General features: G+C 44.3%; 1 long non-coding RNA gene across 2 annotated transcripts; it reads left to right on the forward strand.

The window, feature by feature from the left end:
* The first annotated feature begins 9161 nt into the window (after window positions 1-9161).
* Window positions 9162-12751, forward strand: LOC125515761 (uncharacterized). Of its 2 annotated transcripts, XR_007287115.2 has the most exons (8): window positions 9162-9393; window positions 9485-9727; window positions 10125-10177; window positions 10250-11406; window positions 11522-11587; window positions 11662-11896; window positions 11981-12056; window positions 12188-12751. It is a non-coding gene; the product is annotated as an uncharacterized LOC125515761 (long non-coding RNA). The 2 variants fall into 2 exon arrangements; XR_007287114.2 differs by lacking the exon at window positions 10125-10177 and having other exon boundaries at window positions 9165-9393.
* Window positions 12752-13480: the final 729 nt, after the last annotated feature.

A 13480-nucleotide genomic window follows, 5' to 3' on the forward strand; every position in this document is an offset into this window, starting at 1 on the left:
GCACACTTCAGGTGCGGTACACAACATAGCATACTATAGAGCCTATGTCTTAAGCATAGGGGACGACCTTCGTCCTTTCTCTCTATTCTGCCGTGGTCGAGCTTTAAGTCTTAACTTCATATCTTACAACTCAGGCAAGAACTCCTTCTTTGACTGATCCATCTTGAACACCTTCAAGATCATGTCAAGGTATGTGCTCATTTGAAAGTACTATTAAGCTTTTTGATCTATCCTTATAGATCTTGATGCTCAATGTTCAAGTAGCTTAATCCAGGCTTTTCATTGAAAAACACTTTCCAAATAACCCTATATGCTTTCCAGAAATTCTACGTCATTTCTGATCAACAATATGTCAACAACATATATTCATCAGAAATTCTATAGTGCTCCCACTCACTTCTTTGGAAATACAAGTTTCTCATAAACTTTGTATAAACCCAAAATCTTTGATCATCTCATCAAAGCATACATTCCAACTCCGAGATGCTTACTCCAATCCTTAGAAGGATTGCTGGAGCTTTGCATACTTATTAGCATCTTTCAGGATTGACAAAACCTTCCGGTTGTATCACATACAACCTTTCGTCGAGGAAACAATGTTTTGACATCCTATCTGCAAGATTTCATAAATAATGCAGTAATCGCTAATATAATTCCAACAGACTCTTAGCATCGCTACGAGTGAGAGAGTCTCATCGTAGTCAACTCCTTGAACTTGTCAAAAAACATCTTAACGACAAGTCGAGCTTTTTAATGGTGACATTTACCATCATTGTCTGTCTTCCTTTTAAAATCCATCTGTACTCAATAGCATTACGACCATCGAGCCGTTCTGCCAAAGTCTACACTTTGTTTTCATACATGGATCCTCTCTCGGATTTTATGGCCTCGAGCCATTTATCGGAATCCGGGCCCACCATCGCTTCTCCATAGCTCGTAGGTTCATTGTTGTCTAGCAACATGACTTCCAAGACAGGATCACTTACCACTCTGAAGTAGCACACATCCTTGTCATCCCACGAGGTTTGGTAGTGACTTGATCTGAAGTTTCATGATCACTATCATAAGCTTCCACTTCAATTGATGTAGGTGCCACAGGAACAACTTCCTGTGCCCTGCCACACACTAGTTGAAGAGACGGTTCAATAACCTCATCAAGTCTCCACCATCCTCCCACTCAATTCTTTCGAGAGAAACTTTTCCTCGAGAAAGGACCTGATTCTAGAAACAATCCCTTATTGCTTTCGAATCTAAGACAGGAGGTATACCCAACTGTTTTGGGTGTCCTATGAAGATGCATTTATCCGCTTTGGGTTCGAGCTTATCAGCCTGAAACTTTTTCCACATAAGCGTCGCAGCCCCAAACTTTTAAAGAAATGACAGCTTAGGTTTCTCTAAACCATAGTTCATATGGTGTCATCTCATCGGAATTACGTGGTGCCCTATTTAAAGTGAATGTGGTTGTCTATAATGCCTAACCCATAAACTATCGTGGTAATTCGATAAGAGACATCATGGTATGCATCATATCCAATAGGGTGCAGTTATGATGTTCGGACACACCATCACACTATGGTGTTCCAGGCTGTATTAGTTGTGAAACAATTTCCACAATGTCTTAATTCTGCGCCAAACTCGTAATTCAGATATTCATCTCTATGATCATATCATAGATACTTTATCCTCTTGTCACGACGATCTTTCAACTTCACCCTGAAATTACTTGAACCTTTCAATAATTCAGACTCGTGATTCATCAAGTAAATATACTCAACATCTACTCAAATCATCTGTGAAGTAAGAACATAACGATATCCACTACACGCCTCAGCACTCATTGGACTGCACACATCAAAATGTATTACTTTCAACAATTTGCTTTCTAGTTCCATTTTACTGAAACCGAGGCTTTGAGTCATCTTGCCCATGTGGTATGATTTGCATGTCTCAAGTGATTCAAAATCAAGTGAGTCAAAACGGTCCATTTGCATGGAGTTTCTTCATGCATATATACCAATAGACATGGTTCGCATGTCTCAAACTTTTCAAAAACGAGTGAGCCCAAAGATCCATCAACATGGAGCTTCTTCATGCGTTTTATACCGATATGACTTACGTGGCAGTGCCACAAGTAGGTGGTACTATCATTACTATCTTTTGGCATGAACATGTGTATCACTACGATCGAGATTCAATAAACCATTCATTTTAGGTGCAAGACCATTAAAGGTATTATTCAAATAAACAGAGTAACCGTTATTCTCCTTAAATGAATAACCGTATCGCGATAGACATAATCCAATCATGTCTATGCTCAACGCAAACACTAAATAACAATTATTTAGGTTTTAATACCAATCTCGATGGTAGAGGGAGTGTACGATATTTGATCAACCTTGGAAATACTTCCAACACATATCGTCATCTCACCTTTCAGCTAGTCTCCGTCTATTCCGTAGCTTTTATTTCGAGTTACTAACACTTAGCAACCGAACCGGTATCTAATACCCTGGTGCTACTAGGAGTACTAGTAAAGTACACATCAACACAATGTATATCCAATATACTTCTATCGACCTTGCCAGCCCTCTCATCTACCAAGTATCTAGGGTAATTCTGCTCCAGTGGCTGTTCCCCTTATTACAGAAGCACTTAGTCTCGGGTTTGGTTCAACCTTGGGTTTCTTCACTAGAGCAGCAGCTGAATTGCCATTTCATGAAGTATCCCTTCTTGCCCTTGCCCTACTTGAAACTAGTGGTTTCACCAACCATCAACAATTGATGCTCCTTCTTGATTTCTACTTTTGTGGTGTCAAACATCGCGAATATCTCAAGGATCATCATATATGTCCCTGATATATCATAGTTCATCACGAAGCTCTAGCAGCTTGGTGGTAATGACTTCGGAGAGACATCACTATCTCATCTGGAAGATCAACTCCCACTTGATTCAAATGATTGTTGTACTCAGACAGTCTGAGCACAAGCTCAACAATTGAGCTTTTCTCCCTTAGTTTGCAGGCTAAGAAAAATCGTCGGAGGTCTTATACCTCTTGACATGGGCACGAGCCTGAAATCCCAATTTCAGCCCTCAAAACATCTCATATGTTTCGCGACGTTTCAAAAACGTCTTCGGTGCCTCAATTCTAAACCGTTTAACTGAACTATCACGTAGTTATCAAAATGTGTATGTTAGATGTTCGCAACATCCACAGACAACGTTCGAGGTTCAGCACACTGAGCGGTGCATTAAGGACATAAGCCTTCTATGAAGCAATGAGGACAATCCTCAGTTTACGGACCTAGTCCGCATAATTGCTACTATCAACTTTCAACTAAATTTTCTCTAGGAACATAACTAAACAGTAGAACTGAAGCGCGAGCTACGACATAATTTGCAAAATCCTTTTTGACTATGTTCAGGATAAACAAGTTCATCTTATGAACTCCCACTCAGATAGACATCCCTCTAGTCATCTAAGTGATTACATGATCCGAGTCAACTAGGCCGTGTACCATCATCACGTGAGACGGACTAGTCAACATCGGTGAACATCTTCATGCTGATCGTATCTACCATACGACTCATGCTTGACCTTTCGGTCTTCTGTGTTCTGAGGCCATGTCTGTACACATGCTAGGCTCGTCAAGTCAACCTAAGTGTTTCGCGTGTGTAAATCTGTCTTACACCCGTTGTATGTGAACGTTAGAATCTATCACACCCGATCATCACGTGGTGCTTCGAAACAACGAACTGTCGCAATGGTGCACAATTAGGGGGAACACTTTCTTGAAATTTTAACGAGGGATCATCTTATTTACTACCGTTGTTCTAAGCAAATAAGATGTATCAACATGATAAACATCACATGCAATCAAATAGTGACATGATATGGCCAATATCATATTGCTCCTTTTGATATCCATCTTCGGGGCTCCATGATCATCATCGTCACCGGCATGACACCATGATCTCCATCATCATGATCTCCATCATCGTGTCTTCATGAAGTTGTCTCGCCAACTATTACTTCTACTTCTACAGCTAACGGTTAGCAATAAAGTAAAGTAATTACATGACGTTTAAGTTGACACGCAGGTCATAAATAAATAAAGACAACTCCTATGGCTCCTGCCGGTTGTCATACTCATCGACATGCAAGTCGTGATTCCTATTACAAGAACATGATCATCTCATACATCACATATATCATTCATCACATCCTTTGGCCATATCACATCACATAGCATACCCTGCAAAAACAAGTTAGACGTCCTCTAATTGTTGTTTGCATGTTTTATGTGGCTGCTATGGGTTTCTAGCAAGAACGTTTCTTACCTACGCAAAGACCACAACGTGATATGCCAATTGCTATTTACCCTTCATAAGGACCCTGTTCATCGAATCCGATCCGACTAAAGTGGGAGAGACAGGCACCCGCTAGCCACCTTATGCAACTAGTGCATGTCAGTCGGTGGAACCAGTCTCACGTAAGAGTACGTGTAAGGTCGGTCCGGGCCGCTTCATCCCACGATGCCGCCGAATCAAGATTGGACTAGTAACGGTAAGCATATTGAACAAAATCAACGCCCACAACTACTTTGTGTTCTACTCGTGCATAGAAACTACGCACAGACCTAGCTCATGATGCCACTGTTGGGGAACATATCATAAATTCAAAATTTTCCTACGTGTCACCAAGATCTATCTATGGAGAGACCAGCAACGAGGGGAAGGAGAGTGCATCTACATACCCTTGTAGATCGCTAAGCGGAAGCATTCAAGAGAACGGGGTTGATGGAGTCGTACTCGTCGTGATCCAAATCACCGGAGATCCTAGTGCCGAACGGACGGCACCTCCGCGTTCAACACACGTACAGCACGACGATGTCTCCCACGCCTTGATCCAGCAAGGAGAGAGGGAGAGGTTGAGGAAGACTCCATCCAGCAGCAGCACAACGGCGTGGTGGTGATGGAGGAGTGTGGCAATCCTGCAGGGCTTCGCCAAGCACTACGGGATATGAGGAGAGAGAGAGGGAGGGCTGCACCAACAAGAGAGATCAAATCGCGTGTATTGGGCAGCCCCTAGGCCAAGTATATATATAGGGGAAGGGGAGGGGGCTGCGCCCCCTCTAGGGTTCCCACCCCTAGGGGGGGCGGCAGCCCTAGATGGGTTTGGGTGGCGGCTAAGAGGGGGAGGAGAGGGAGGCGCAGGGAGCATGGGCCTTAGGGCCCATCTGCCCTTAGGGTTTGCCCCCTCTCCCCTTTCTAGGCGCATGGGCCATGGTGGGAGGCGCCCTAGCCCACCTAGGGGCTGGTGCCTTCTCACACTTGGCCCATGTATGCCTCTAGGGCCCATGCCCCCCCCGGTGGACCCCCGGACCCCTCCGGTGGTCCCGGTACATTACCGATAAACCCCGAAACTTTTCCGGTGACCAAAACAGGACTTCCCATATATAAATCTTTACCTCCGGACCATTCCGGAACTCCTCGTGACGTTCGGGATCTCATCCGGGACTCCAAACAACATTCGGTAACCACATACAAACTTCCTTTATAACCCTAGCATCATCGAACCTTAAGTGTGTAGACCCTACGGGTTCGGGAGACATGCAGACATGACCGAGACGTTCTCCGGTCAATAACCAACAGCGGGATCTGGATACCCATGTTGGCTCCCACATGTTCCACGATGATCTCATTGGATGAACCACGATGTCAAGGACTTAATCAATCCCGTATACAATTCCCTTTGTCTAGCGGCATTGTACTTGCCCGAGATTCGATCGTCGGTATCCTGATACCTTGTTCAATCTCGTTACCGGCAAGTCTCTTTACTCGTTCCGTAACACATCATCCCGTGATCAACTCCTTGATCACATTGTGCACATTATGATGATGTCCTACCGAGTGGGCCCAGAGATACCTCTCCGTCACACGGAGTGACAAATCCCAGTCTCGATTCGTGCCAACCCAACAGACAATTTCGGAGATACCCGTAGTGTACCTTTATAGCCACCAAGTTACGTTGTGACGTTTGGCACACCCAAAGCACTCCTACGGTATCCGGGAGTTGCACAATCTCATGGTCTAAGGAAATGATACTTGACATTAGAAAAGCTTTAGCATACGAACTACACGATCTAGTGCTATGCTTAGGATTGGGTCTTGTCCATCACATCATTCTCCTAATGATGTGATCCCGTTATCAACGACATCCAATGTCCATGGTCAGGAAACCGTAACCATCTATTGATCAACGAGCTAGTCAACTAGAGGCTTACTAGGGACATGGTGTTGTCTATGTATCCACACATGTATCTGAGTTTCCTATCAATACAATTCTAGCATGGATAATAAACGATTATCATGAACAAGGAAATATAATAATAACTTATTTATTATTGCCTCTAGGGCATATTTCCAACATAACCATCATATCCAAACAACGCCTTAGTGTTGAAAATTGCCTCCATGTAATTCCAAAGTTGCCTACCTATGATGCTCAGTTGCCTATATATGACGAAAGTTGTGTGCTATCATTTCTAAGTTTTCTACAATATACTTGCTAAGTGAATTCACTAGTACACATGATTCAGGAAAGTTGCTTATGTTTAGCACTAAAGTTGCCTCATCTAGCATTGAAGTTGATTTTGAAAAAAAAATCACCAAAACATATCCATGTGATCTAGTTTTGAAGAGCTCGTCGTGAAAAGCCTAAGGGTAAAAACGGATCTTCGGTGGTCCACTATAGAGCTCGTATGTAGTCGTTTGTTTTCTCGCTTAACTAATATGTCGTTGGTGCTCTTCAGTATCTCACTCTGACTTGACCAGGGATCCAGTATGCCGTGCAGCAGGTGTATCTCCATATGCATGCTCCTCGGGACGTTCACTGGGCTGCTGTCAAGCGGATTCTCCGCTATGTCTGCGACATTATGGATCTTGGCGTCACGCTTCACGCTTCACGCCTCCGCCGACACCGCCCTCACCACCTACACCGATGCAGACTGGGCGGGCTGCCCTGACACTCGTCGCTCCACCTCGGACTATTGTGTCTACCTTGGACCCCCACACATCTCGTGGTCGTCCAAGCGACAGCCTACGGTCTCTCGTTCCAGTGCTGAGCTGAGTATCGTGAGGTGGCCAACGCCGTCGCCGAGTGTTCTTGACTCCGTTAGCTGCTTCAGGAGCTCTCTTTCCCTGCTGACCGTGCCATGGTGGTCTACTCTGACAACGTCTCAGCGGTCTACCTCTCAGCTAACCCGGTGCATCATCGACGGACCAAGCATATTGAGTTGGATATTCATTTTGTTCGGGAACAGGTGGCCCTTGGCCATATTCGTGTTTACATGTCCCTACTTTCCAACAATTTGCACATATCATGACCAAGTGCTTGCCTATGGCGTCATTTGAGGAGTTCCGGTCCAGTCTTTGCGTCAGCCGCGGTGCCGCTTCGACTGGGGGGGGTGTTGAGTATATGTGTTGTGCATATCTGTGTATTGGGCCCACCTCCTAGTTGCCTTGTATAGTTGAGATCGTGGCCCACTCATGTACATCATATATACGTGCGTTTGCACCAGAGGAATACAACACGTAATTCCCACATCACACAGACTGAAATATAGTCACACCCTTCATCCGAAATTTCAACTCTGCGCCGCATCCAAGAAGTTAATTTAAATAAGAGCAAGCAATACATTTCCCGCAAAAAACAAACCAACAAGCAACACTTTTTTTCGCCAAAAGGCAAAACATATATACTGTATTTAGTTAACCATGAACACAAGCAAATGTAGGGTATTTTGACCCCGCACCGATTTCAAAGGGATAATTTGAAGTTTTGATGTCCTTGAAAACATGATTGACAGACTCTTGAAATAGGCTTTCGCCTCGCTTTATAAATAAAGCAACAACTGAAGAAGTAGCCACGCCATCTGAAACGACTAATCTTGCCATAATGGACGTACTAGACGCATCTCATGTAAGCCATTTGTGGTTGAAACGAAGGATAAGCTAAACTGGTTCATGGGAAAAGGACTAATAGTCGTTTTTCCAAATACTCATTTGTCCGGTTTTTGGGAAACCAAGTTTTTCCTATCCATGGATTAGTTATACTAACCAAACGTTGTTTTGGGTGGTTAGATGCCTAAACATGATTAGCAGAAACTGGTTTGGTATAACCATCATATCCAAACAACGCCTTAGTGTTGAAAATTGCCTCCATGTAATTTCAAAGTTGCCTACCTATGATGCTCAGTTGCCTATATATGACGAAAGTTGTGTGCTATCATTTCTAAGTTTTCTACAATATACTTGCTAAGTGAATTCACTAGTACACATGATCCAGGAAAGTTGCTTATGTTTAGCACTAAAGTTGCCTCATCTAGCATTGAAGTTGATTTTGAAAAAAAAATCACCAAAACATATCCATGTGATCTAGTTTTGAAGAGCTCGTCGTGAAAAGCCTAAGGGTAAAAACAGATCTTCGGTGGTCCACTATAGAGCTCGTATGTAGTCGTTTGTTTTCTCGCTTAACTAATATGTATAAGGCGATAAAGCTGAGATTAGACAACGGTACGAGCACTTAGCACAATGTGCCACTTAACCGCTTCTTCAACCCCAGGATGCGATGAGTTATAACTTCAAAATAATTGGAACGGAATAAAATGGAACGACATCGTGACATGCTTGCATTCCTTCAAAATAAAAAAGGATTCCCAGCAATCGAATAACAAGGTACACCCACCCGCCCCACCATACCTGCGTTTACTTTCCAAGAATCAGCATCACAGTCGCACGAGCGCGCCGAGATCCAACAGCTTGGACAGGATGCACTCACTGCCATCAAAAAGTGTAGCTGCACTACATGTATTTAGGATAACTCAGTTCCTCGATTTATCATGCATGCAAGTGACAAAAAGGCTACATGCCACAGGTACCGCTAGACAAGACCTAGCAAGTGACGTGGAGTAACTGGGCACGAGCTCAAATGAGCCCGATATCCAGTTCGTTCGTTGGTTCATCTGGATCCGAGCCATTTGTTTATACGGGCGTTGGTGGGCTGCTAGAAAATGCGCACTGTGGAGATATACGTACGTCGCAGCGGTGGGTGGTGGGCCATGTTGGCGCATTAAAATAGCATTCTTTAACGGGCAAGCCTACGCCCGTTCACCGCCGACAAGGTGAGCCGTGGATCAGAATCAGCGGGCCCGTCTGATCCGTCGGGAAGTTCGCTTTCCGTTCGGCGGGTTGGGTACTGGCGGAAATTGAATGCAGGGTCCAGTATCTTCTCTGCCTAGAGCGGTGCTCATTTGGAAGCTCGGGCCTGCAGCGTAGAGAAGAGGAGCGGTGGCGGCGAGGCACCATGGATTTCCTGATGCAGCCAATCGACGGGTATGTAGATCCTCACTTGTCTGGCGATTTCGTCCCAAATCTTAGACGGCTGGCTATGGTGACTGAAAGGATTTTGTCTGTGGTGGATCAGATCCACTCTCCTTGCAGAAGTAGGCGAGAGCTTGGTGCCGGTCCCTGTGCCGCAAGCGCCGTCGGGAGGCGCTATGGTGGAGGAGTAGGAGGTGGCGGAGCAGCAACGGGCGGTGGACAGCGCAGACGCTCAGATTTTCGCGGCCAAGGAGGCGGCGGCGGATAGGAGGGAGAGCTCGCCTCCGACGTCGGAGCTGTCAGTTGGGAAGATGAATCCGCGGGTGGTGACTGCGTGGAACAAGAGGTTAGTGCTGGAATTGTTCTTGCTGTCAGTGATCTAGAGATTTTACAGAAAAGTTGGGATGAGTGAATAAATCGTGCCATTAAAACAACTAGGGATTTGCAGTCAATAAGTAGAATCATGCTTACTGAACCCAGAGAGTTGAACTGAGAGAATACTACTTACTGAATTCAGGCACTTAAAATGTGAGTTGGCTGCGTTAGAACAACTAGCTTAGTGCTAGAATTGTTCTTGCTGTCAGAAAAGTTTGGATGAGTGGAGGATAAATCATGGCTTTAGAACAAAGAGGGATTTGCAGTCAATAAACAGAATCATGCTTACTGAACCCAGACAGTTTAATTGAGAAAAATACTGCTTACTGAATTCAGGCACTTAATATGTGAGTTGGCTGCGTTTGCAGGCTGAGGATAGGCAGGTGCTGCCGCACCGAGCAGACCACCCTGCCCAACTCGCGTCAGTGCGATTATTATTAGTTGCAGTTATTCTGTAGTTTCTGCATTCTAAAAATATTGATTACATATGCAGGGTAAAGTTGGTGTTAAGAACACAAGGTCTTGCCGTTGCAAATGTCAGACGCTGGGTGGTACATCACAGAGCATTGGGAGAGCCACAACCATTCCCTTTCACCAAACTTTGGCGAGATGGTGCATTGGCCATGGCACAAGCATATATATCTGATAAAGCAGTTGCGGCAAAACAATGCCAACCTTGCGAAGTTGTATGGTATCATAGGGAACTTCTTTGGATCAATGGAGAATGTGCCATTCACCAAAAGGTCTTTGCGCAATCTCCGTGGGAAGATAAATACGGAGCAGGTCGATGATGATGGAGGTGTTTGCTGAAATTGGGGCCAAGGATCCGCATTTCACATACAAAATTCAGGCTGACAATGAGGGCGGGATTAACAACCTGATGTGGGCAAGTGGAAACAGCAGGCTGCAGTACACATTTTTCAGGGATGTGATAACATTTGACACCATGTACTGGACTAATTTGTACGAAATGTTGTTCAGCCTATTGTTGGTGTTAATAGTCATTTCCAGAGTACCATCCTGGCAGAGGTGCTTGTTTGTGATGAGACAACTGAGAGTTCTGAATGTTTTCTCAGAATTTCTTAGAGTGATGGGCGGCGCTCCTCTGATGACTATACTTACTGGTAAGTTCTTGCTTTCCTGGTGTGCTTTGCAGACCCTATTCAGGCTATGGAGCTGGCTATCAAAGAGCATTATGCCAGACACCACATGCTGGCGGTGCAAGTATCACATGCTCAAGAACGCAAAGTAAACGTTGGGCCCTCTGTACACCAAGAAGAGTGAATTCAAGCAGAGTCCCATGAGGTGGTGAACTACATGCTCACGGTAGATGGGTTTGAGAATGGGTGGGTGATGCTGCTGGATGAATACAAGCTATGGAGACGCCCGTACATGACTCAACTTCTCGAGATCAGAAAGAAATGGACAAAGCCGTATTTCGAAGGTGTTTTATGTGCAACGATGAGCGCATAAAGGAGTGATGGTGTCTAATGGATATGTTTGTGCAGAAGTATATGATGCTTCTGTTCGACAGACTCGGGCGAGAACTATTGAGGAGAAGAGAACAAGAATTTGTTATTTCAGTTTGGAAAATTTGGTTACAACTGGTTCCTGATTTAGGGGAGATCTTTGATGAGGGTGCTTCGACAGGTATGATACTGAGAAAAGTAGTATTGTGTCATACAGTTCATATTAAGTTTGTGGTAGAGACAAGAACACAATTCTCCCAATCATGTCGCTGACATAGGTATTGTGTCGATCATAGGTGGAGTTGTTGGGAGAAATGTGGCTGCCGGAAACAGTAATCGTCGCTGGCAGGCAAAAATTGTAGGTTAGTCAACTGTGGTATAAATTTGTCAATTGAAATGTGCTTGAAATACATACTTAAATAAATGTGGTTCGCAGGACGGAGGTATGTTGGTGGTGCCTCCGAGACAGGGAACATGGGTTCTACTAAAGCGGTCTTGGAGACGGTAGGGGAATAAGAAGTCAGAAAGAGGCAACAAAAGGCGGAGGAGAGTGAGGTTCTCGAACATTGTTGAAACGATTTGTCGATCGGAAACCTCAGAAACCGAAGACACTTCAAGTGATAATCACAGCATGGCAAGTGAGGATGATGACCTTCGTGCGCGTCGTGCAGGTAATATAAAATTGAGTGCCCGTGAAAAGAGTCTGTGTTACCGATATGACCAACCCATTGACAAGCAATGTGCTTCATCCTCAGGAAGTGACAAGGAGCAAGGTTATAAACTTATAATACAGTGGTGGCACTGGAAAGGGTGGCGACAGAGTCCAAAAGGGTGGGTGAACCAGAGATAAGCATCTCAGATGTTTCAGCTAGCGGTGGTGCCGGTGCATGTCACGGTGTCTACCAGCTTTGATTAGTCAAGGGCTATTTGTTTTGAAAAAACTGTCCTTTCCTTTTGTACAGGTGGAGGTGTTGCTGCTGCACTTGGTTCTGGAATTGGCATGGAAGGAGGGGCAGCTGATGCTGGAACTAATTCTTGTGGGAGGATCCAGCGTCATGACTGTGAGCTTGGATACACATTCAGGGGTTCTTTAGGTTAGTGGAATTGTTGAATGTTTGAGAGTAGTATATAGTGCCTATCAGGGCGGATGTACGGATAACTTGTGTCGACCACAATGTCAGAGGTTGGAGGTAGCTCAAGCCAAGGAGGATGTGGTGGCAATGCAAATGTTGAAGGTGCATAAAATTTCCGGAATGAATAATTCGGGAGGGAAAGGGTTGCCATAAAATTTTCATTGCCAAGACAGTGTTGCATGTAAGCTGCCGTGGCAAAACTTTTGGATTGCTGCTGCAGTGATTGAGCGACACTGCCATGGCCGAGTTTTTGCCGACGTAGTCGATGCTCAAACAGTAGACATGTGCGGGATGGACATGAAACAAAATTGCCACATCAAGGGGGTGTTTTTTGATTGACCTGCAGATTATTGCTTAAAATTATTACATGGAAAATACATTCTGTATATTGGAGATTGTGGGTGGTGCTGCTTAATTACTTGTTACTTAATTTTGTGTGGCGGCAGTGCATCTTGAACAAGATAAGGTGGTCATTGTTTCTGATCTGGCACTTTGCACGAAAATGTCCTCCTGCACCAAGCTCAAATGCAACATCATGAACACAAAAATGAAAAAATAGTAAAAAAAGTCAAATGTTTTGGCAACAAGCATTGATGAATTTATACATACGTGTAACCATTTGTGAGGAAAAGATTCCTATTGCTTTGAAAAAAAAGCAAAATCATTACTTCAAAATGCTTTTAAAAATAGTCGTTTTGAAGCATTGTTTTTTTTTTCTCTCAGAGCATTTAGGTATGTTTTTTCTTCGGTGATTTTTGTACGTGCGTAGACAATTCTATAATGTTTGTTGCAAATAAAATTGGATTTTTTTTAATAAATAATACTTTTACTGGTCATGACAGAGGAGAAACTCCATGCGCAATTGAGGAAGAAATAATAATGGGAGGGGACGAGGCGAATGAATCTTGCAGAGGAAAGTGGGTTGATGGATTGGTGGCTGCAAATAAATGAGTGGGTTTGGACAATGTTTCCGTCTGTGCGTGTCATCTGAGCACCGTCTGAGACGTCAAGCATGAGACGGCGGCCGTCACATTAAGTCTGGTTGGTGGGTAGGCCATGGTCTGCAAAAGAATTGCATATACTACTTTGAATACATAGGCATATACGTGGTGGGAATCTTGG

This window comes from Triticum urartu, chromosome 6A, assembly GCF_056163025.1.
Source record: "Triticum urartu cultivar PI428250 chromosome 6A, HENAU_Tu73, whole genome shotgun sequence".
NCBI classification, from domain to species: Eukaryota; Viridiplantae; Streptophyta; class Magnoliopsida; order Poales; family Poaceae; genus Triticum; species Triticum urartu.